This window comes from Photinus pyralis, unplaced genomic scaffold (genome assembly GCF_008802855.1).
Source record: "Photinus pyralis isolate 1611_PpyrPB1 unplaced genomic scaffold, Ppyr1.3 Ppyr1.4_LG5, whole genome shotgun sequence".
Lineage (NCBI taxonomy): Eukaryota > Metazoa > Arthropoda > Insecta > Coleoptera > Lampyridae > Photinus > Photinus pyralis.
In genome coordinates this window covers 2,891,098-2,898,793 of record NW_022170596.1, presented here as the reverse complement: position 1 = coordinate 2,898,793, position 7,696 = coordinate 2,891,098, and positions in this window count along the sequence as shown.

The window sequence follows — 7,696 nt, the reverse complement described above, 5'->3', positions numbered from 1 at the left end:
TTCCGAATGTTTTCATTTAATTAGGGTTCTAATGGAAAGGGATAAACCAAAGAAGACCAATCGGAACCTTATAAACAATATGCAGCTCTTTTGACCTGCGTCTGCTGGTTCAGATATTCATGTCTCTTTTTTGCATTCTGCAATGCTTATTTGATTGGTTATACTTAAACTTGTTACATGGAACCATTTTTTTCTTAAATTGGCTTACCTCTAAATAGACAGACTATCCAAGAGGATCTCGAATTGCTGTTGCAGCAACTCTCTATTGAGGAAGGTCTGATAACATACTTAGAGCACTTAGACGTATGCCATTTAAGTAATGCTGAGTGCTGAATCCTTTTCTTACTTTTCAACATAAATAAATGTATAATGTATAAATGCAGCTTTCAAAGATATGTCTTATCAATGCAATGAAAACGTCTACGTCAGTCGTGACTTGATAATAGAAATCAAAATAGTTTTTTTTTTAATACGACACCCATACTGGAATTAATGATGTATTGCTGTGTGCAGTGGTAAACGGTCACTAATCCTCCACAAAAACACCTGTCACCTAGCTCAATTAAATAAACTTGCTTATAAATTTCTCAAGACACGCCCGGCCTGCGCTACAATGAAAAAAATCTCGATAAAAACTTAATTTTATTAAATAGGAACCTTAGCAGCCTTGTTCGCATTCAACAACTCCAAATAATTATTTAAGCAAACTTTGGACACAAATACCAAATTTAACATGTGAACTCTAATCTGGGTCGCACTATAGCTTCGATTAAACACACAGCTACTTGATTGACAAAGATAAAATTTCGGTAAGATATACAAAATTAAACACATAAGCTGAAGGAAAGATGGGCTTTCAGAGCCAGATTTACACATATTACGCATAAAGCGATCGATAGACAATTAATTAAAGATATCATAATGACTTACAGTTTTTAAATAATACAATAAATTGGTCGGTCGTCAACTGGTCAAAGAACTAAATAAAATACTTGCTGACAATTTAAAAACTCCACATCTTTTCTATTACACTTAATCTTGATAACAGGAACTGACTTTGTTGAATTCAATGACTAAATCTTGTAGCTTTCCGGACGGCGGACAACTTTTACTTTTAACGATAAAGATAACCTTATAGGAACTGTGCAATAAAATTCTTGGTTGACAAACACACTCGAAGTATTAATTTTTTTAAATACGACTGAACTTTATTAACTCAATTTGCAACGTCGTAAATTAAATCTCTTAGCACAAATACTAAAACTTTATTAAGGTAACGACGAGCTGCGTCTCTACATCCAAATAGGGCTGACTGCAGAAGATAAATCGTGCAAACTCTCGAACCACCACCAAAAAAACCTCGTCGTTTGTGATGTTCTCGTATTTAAAGGATCTCCTCTTTTCTGCTCTAAGAGATCTCCTTTAAGATTTTGTAAACACATAGCCAATTAAAACCAAATTTGATTAACGCCAACTTCCAAACAAACTGCAGATCTCTTATCGGCGATAACTCGTGCGTATTTCTCGAAACTAATTAAATTTCACTTTACGCAACGGAAAAACAAAATGTTCTTATCGCAAAGGCCAGATAAACCTTTTAATACAATGCACAAATACGCCCAAACGTTTCTACCTTTTGACACATAATTTCACTTTTAAAATGAAATAAACAAATCAAAATACACACATTAGAAGGCGATCAATTTAAACAAAACTGAAACATTTAACAATTCTTATAAATACAACCTTGAACTTGAAATTTAAATAAAAAGAATGAATTTCATGTTTAACTAACATACAGCAACCAAATTTAAACTACAAAAATTGATACATACAGAGTGATCTATTATCATTATAGATGCTGAGCCCATGACCTTGTTTACACAGCCGTATACCAATAAAGGAAAATATAACTAGAACCCCTCCCAAGTCAAAAAGTGAAAATGTGCGTTGTTGTTGTTCTGTGACGTTAACCGGACTACAGCAAAAACCATTGTGCCGATTTTAATTAATGATGTACCATTTGTAACGTGGTTTGTTTTAAGCACCGCGCTAGAGATAAACAATTGGTTAAATGGAGCCAAAGTTAGGCATTTTAATGTTAAATAAGTTCGGAGATATCCGAAAAAACGCATTTTCGTTTTTATTTTTTACGGCTTTATTATTGATTACTTGTACCAAGAACACTTTCTTAACGCACTTTCTTATGCTCAATAGGAAAATGATTTTACTTTTCCGATGCTATGGTTTTTCTTTATACACAAGAGTATTCTATTTTTTTTTGATTTCCCAAAACCAATAATATTTAGTAATTTAAAGTTAATTTTCGAAGTCAATGCTCAATCTTCAATTTTGAAAGAACTTCAAATGACTCGAATTGAAAAGAGATAGCAGTAATTATTGTTATACATCAATAGTTGTAGGAGATCAAGGCCTCTATTAAAAAAATACAGGTGATGGTATCATTAGATCGCCACTGACATTGAGTTTCACGATTCCTGCGGAAATTATTATTTATAGTACCTATTCTATAGTAATTTCGAATTGTAATTACTTGTTTCAAGTTTATTTTCAAAATATTTACGTTTTACTTTAACGATTAAATTATCTAATGCATTAGGTATTGTATTTTTTTATATTTTCATGAACAGTATTTTACACATTGATATTACACAAAAGTGAGAAAAATGACACATTACTGGGGAGGAAAAGGGACCGAGTGCTTTAATTTCCAATTTAAGTGCCTAGTGTTATTTTACTGACGAGATTTTTTCCGAAATTTTATATTTCAGTATAAATTTTCAATTTTTATATAGAACTTGTATCAGTGATGACAGGACTCATTAGACAGACGACATTACAAATGTGACAAGCAAAGTGGTAGGAATAGTAGTAGTCTTTACCGGACTCCTTTTTTTGCCGTCTTCCCATGTCACGTCTAATGACTCCTGTCATCACTGACAAATGAAAATTGAAAGGTAGTCATTTAAAGTGTTATGCGACTGTCAAGGAAAATTTCCTGACACAGAGTAGACATGAAAATTAAGGATTCATGACGATTTCGGGAAAATAACTATTAGAGTATCAATTTGAATGATAATTTATGTTTCAAAAACTGACAAGTACCTATTAAAATTTCAATGACTAAAAAATAAGCTTTTCAAAGCGATTTTTTTGTTCACTTTGGTTTGTATAACCAGAAGTCATTGCGATCATTATCAGATATCAGTGTATCTTAAAAAAACCAATTAAGTACTTTAATGTTTGCAACGAAATGAGAACTAATGTGTTACCTAAATATTAATTAGCAATAGTTACGGGTGCTTTCGCACGTTATCAAACATATAAGGAGGTATTTCCTTACTACAAAATCATTACTATAAATCACCAGAGATGTTAATTAAAGAATTCAATACATTTCGTCGCTATAGATTCCACATTAGGTTCTAATTCGTGGTGAAGTTTTTGGACTTTCCTTTTTGTGAATTACGAATTTTGGTTAATTTGTTATTCATTTCTCACTTCTGGGGAGTATGTACGGCAGCAAACAAGCTATAACGTTCCACATTTGGTACTGTTCCAAATGCAAAAATGTTTGTACGTTGACTGCTCGATTGACTGGGATCTTAGACTTATATTTACCAACTAGTAATGTAAGTTGCATAACCAACATTCTTGTAGAATATAAAATATATTTTATATTCAAAGATTCAACATAAATTTCAACCCTACAACGTTGATGCCGCATATTCCAACCGTATCTGCAAAAACCGAATAGAACCTGTCCACTACCTTCATGCGACGTAAAGATAACTAGTCATTGTTTATGGCTCTCTCCCATGACTTTCTTTGATTAATAAAATAAAAAATATATTAGCGGATATTTGTGATTTCACACCTGAATAATGTTTATAAATAGCAATAGTACCAACAATAGATTTATGACAAATATTACTGACTCATAAGCGTTCACTTAATCACTAACGGGGGCAAATTCGAAGGTAAAGTGGGGAAAAAAAGTTTTAATATGAAGACGACCAGATCTCACGTACAAGTTACTTTTTATGAATCTTACTATTCAGTCAAAAAATCACTTACCACCCGTCCAAAATGCGCTGTTGTTACTTACTTTCATAAGGTGGAGGGATATTTAGTTGTTATTTGCTTCTAAATCGACAATTTTTAAACTTGCATTATTTTATTGAAGCTTAGCTTCAACGTATTTTGACTTGAGAAATATTGTCTTTTTGTAAGTTGAACTGGCGAACTTTATTTTTAGTTCACTATTACTAACGATTTGTCTGTCCGTTTGTTCATCTGCTCTCCATCAAGGACGGAACTTTAGTTCTTCCGAACCAAAAGATAATTATAAATTCAATGCCAAAAGTATTGTCCGCAATTCACATTTTGAAGCAAAAATTGCTATAAGTTACCAGAAAAAGAAAGCTTACTTTACTTGCGTCCTTTTTCCCACATGGATTCGAATTTGCCTCCCATATACAGGTCGTAAATGATTTTCGTTTCGATTGCTCAGTATACGAATTTTGTAAAGTACTATGTTAATATGAAGTTGTGATCTTGTTGTCTTTACATTTACATAATTTTTTCTCATAATATATTCGAATTTGTGTCCCTTTGGACGAGTGGTAGTGATTTTCGCAATGAACCGTAGATTTTTCATGTGATCGATTTGGGTTTAAAGTTGATTTGTTCCAAGTTCAATGTTTTATTAGTTTTATAGATTATACAAAATATATACCCATTTTCTACAAATCATATTTAGTGCAGCGGAGAGAGCCGCGAAATCGTTCAAAAAATTTTTTCGGAGTAGAAAGAATTGGGACCCACACCATTTTGTTCAGAAATGTTTGAACCTTCAGAATCTCGGTTTACGACATTTTCCCGTGGTCCTGACAAAAGTTATAGGCCGCTAAAGTTGAATTTTACTCATTTTCGCGCGCGCGACTAGACCACCGAAAGTATTTATTTTCTCAGCAACTAAGCGATATACATCAATAATTCCTTTTGTAAAATGAAAGTACATTTATAGCAGAATCTAAAGCATTCAATTTACCTACCTTGTTATGGACAGTTTTTTGAAAAATGACCGTCAACTTCCAAAATTCGTGTAGGAGATGAAAAGTGCGCACTTTGAACTCTCATAACTTTTTATTTCACGATATCGATTTCCAATATTTATAGCTCATTCGATGCTCCAAAGCATTTAGACCGGGAGGCAGCGTACATAGTAACTAAACCATAAGCGACAAAAAATTCGACAATACAGGCTGAAAGTACGTTGAAAACTAGTAATAAAATCACCAGTCTGCCAGTCGTAAGTGGCAGCATTAACTTGGGGCGGCGCTGAATAGGTGACTTCTTTAGGTGATCAACTAAATTACCAAACTATAAGGGTCACGGAAAAGATTTCTATCAAGAAATCCCATTTTTTCCATAGTTTTCAAATATGCTATGGCAGACGATTTCAAGTGCAGCGTTGGTAGCGAAAGACGCCCTTCAATGTAGGGAAAAACACCCCTGAACTAAACCATTAGGACCGTATAAAAATTATACATAAAAAATTCCTCTTTTTGTCACTACTTTAAAATATATCCTGGCAGACGATATTAAGTGTAGCTTTAATAGTGGCAGACGTTTTAGAAGTTAAAAAAAATTAGGTACTTACAGTAAATCCCAGCGAGTGCGAGTGTGTGAGAGATAAGCCCGCGAGAGCACAACGAACAGAGATAGCTATAGATTTACGCACCGCTTGGAGTTACCAAACGAATTAAATTAGGGAAAATAATAAATTGTTTATTTCACTATAAGATTGTCGGTATTTCTTGAATTCTTCTCAGACTGAGAAACAGAAAACTTGAAGAGAAAAGAAGATAGATCTTCGGCTCGTTCTAAACTATCCTCTGACTCCAGTTGTAGATGTTGTTTTAATCGATGGATTATTTTTTTTGCATCTTTTAAAAGATCTCCGGTAAACCTTTGAGCGATTTTCTGAACACATCCTCGGCAAGATTTGTGCTGTGTCAGCGAGAGAAGTACATCTTACTTTTGACAGATAGTTACCCGTTCCATGAAGGACGCAGAACATGATCGTTGGGATCAAAATAAGGAAAGATTACAATCCTACTCAATTTCTGTTTCCACTCAGAAGCAGCCTGCAAATTTCATAAAACCACTTGCAATGATAGCTCAAAGCCTCTCTTATAGATTACTTATACCGTTCATAGGCAAAAAAGACCTGTTGCGCTTTACTTGGAAGAAAAGTTGTGTTTGCCACATATGAAGATAAGTGCTATAAATTTGTGACAAGGGAAGATGATGTGGTAAAAACTGAATTGTGCTGCAGCCACTAAGAGGCAGATTCTCGAATAATTTACCATCTTGGTAAACTACCAAGAAGTAGCAAAGTCATTATTAGCGCTTCCGATATGGATATTGCTGTTATTGCTTTGGGAAATGTAAAATTGACGCTACCATCAAGGTATAGATGGAAGTAGGTCTCTTTTCCAATAACACGTAGAAATTCATAATCTTCGAGAGATGTTCGTGAATTTGGGTGTTGATGTGTGTAACGCGCAGGGTAACGCGTTACCGGGTTCCCACGCATTTACCGGATGTATGACCTGTGTATGGTCCTCATGGTTTAGTTCATCGCAATTTGAGCGAATGCCACCGAAAAGTGTCTGAGTTTCTACAATCCGTTTGATTGAAGTGGATGGAACTATGTGAATCAGAAGTTTAGAATCAAATGGTTTGAAAGATCTCAGTAGTCAGTATCCTATCGCTATCTCTGTTGGTTATGCTCTCGCGCGCTTAACTCTCACACGCTCGCACTCGCAGGGATTTAGTATACCTAAATTTTTTAACTTCTAAGACGTCTGCCACTATTAAAGCTACACTTAATATCGTCTGCCAGGATATATTTTAAAGTAGTGACAAAAAGAGGAATTTTTTAATGTATAATTTTTATACGGCCCTCATGGTTTAGTTCAGGGGTGTTTTTCCCTACATTGGAGGGCGTCTTTCGCTACCAACGCTGCACTTGGAATCGTCTGCCATAGCATATTTGAAAACTATGGAAAAAATGGGATTTCTTCATACAAATCTTTTCCGTGACCCTTATAGTTTGGTAATTTAGTTGATCACCTAAAGAAGTCACCTATTCAGCGCCGCCCCAAGTTAATGCTGCCACTTACGACTGGCAGACTGGTGATTTTATTACTAGTTTTCAACGTACTTTCAGCCTGTATTGTCGAATTTTTTGTCGCTTATGGTTTAGTTACTATGTACGCTGCCTCCCGGTCTAATTGTGATTATTTTATTTTCTATAACATTACCGTGAATTTTTCATAATAAAAAAGTTACGGTCATTTAAGTAAAAACCTACCGACCTCGCCGAGTCGGTAATCGCGAGTGAGACGGAGAGGGAAGGATAGTCAGCAGTGTTCGCTAAACAAGGAGCGATGCGTAAGAGATTTTACTTTACTAAGAAATTTCTCTCCGAATACCAAAACTAGCTATTTAGGCCGTTTAGTTTACAAATGCATTCCGCCGAGTTGCATTGTAAAATCTCAAACAATTCATTAACTCCATGTATCTCAGTTCTTTGGTGAAATATATAGGTACAAATAGGTACCTTTCCCTGTAAATTTTGGGGGTTACTCCAAATTAGGTATCT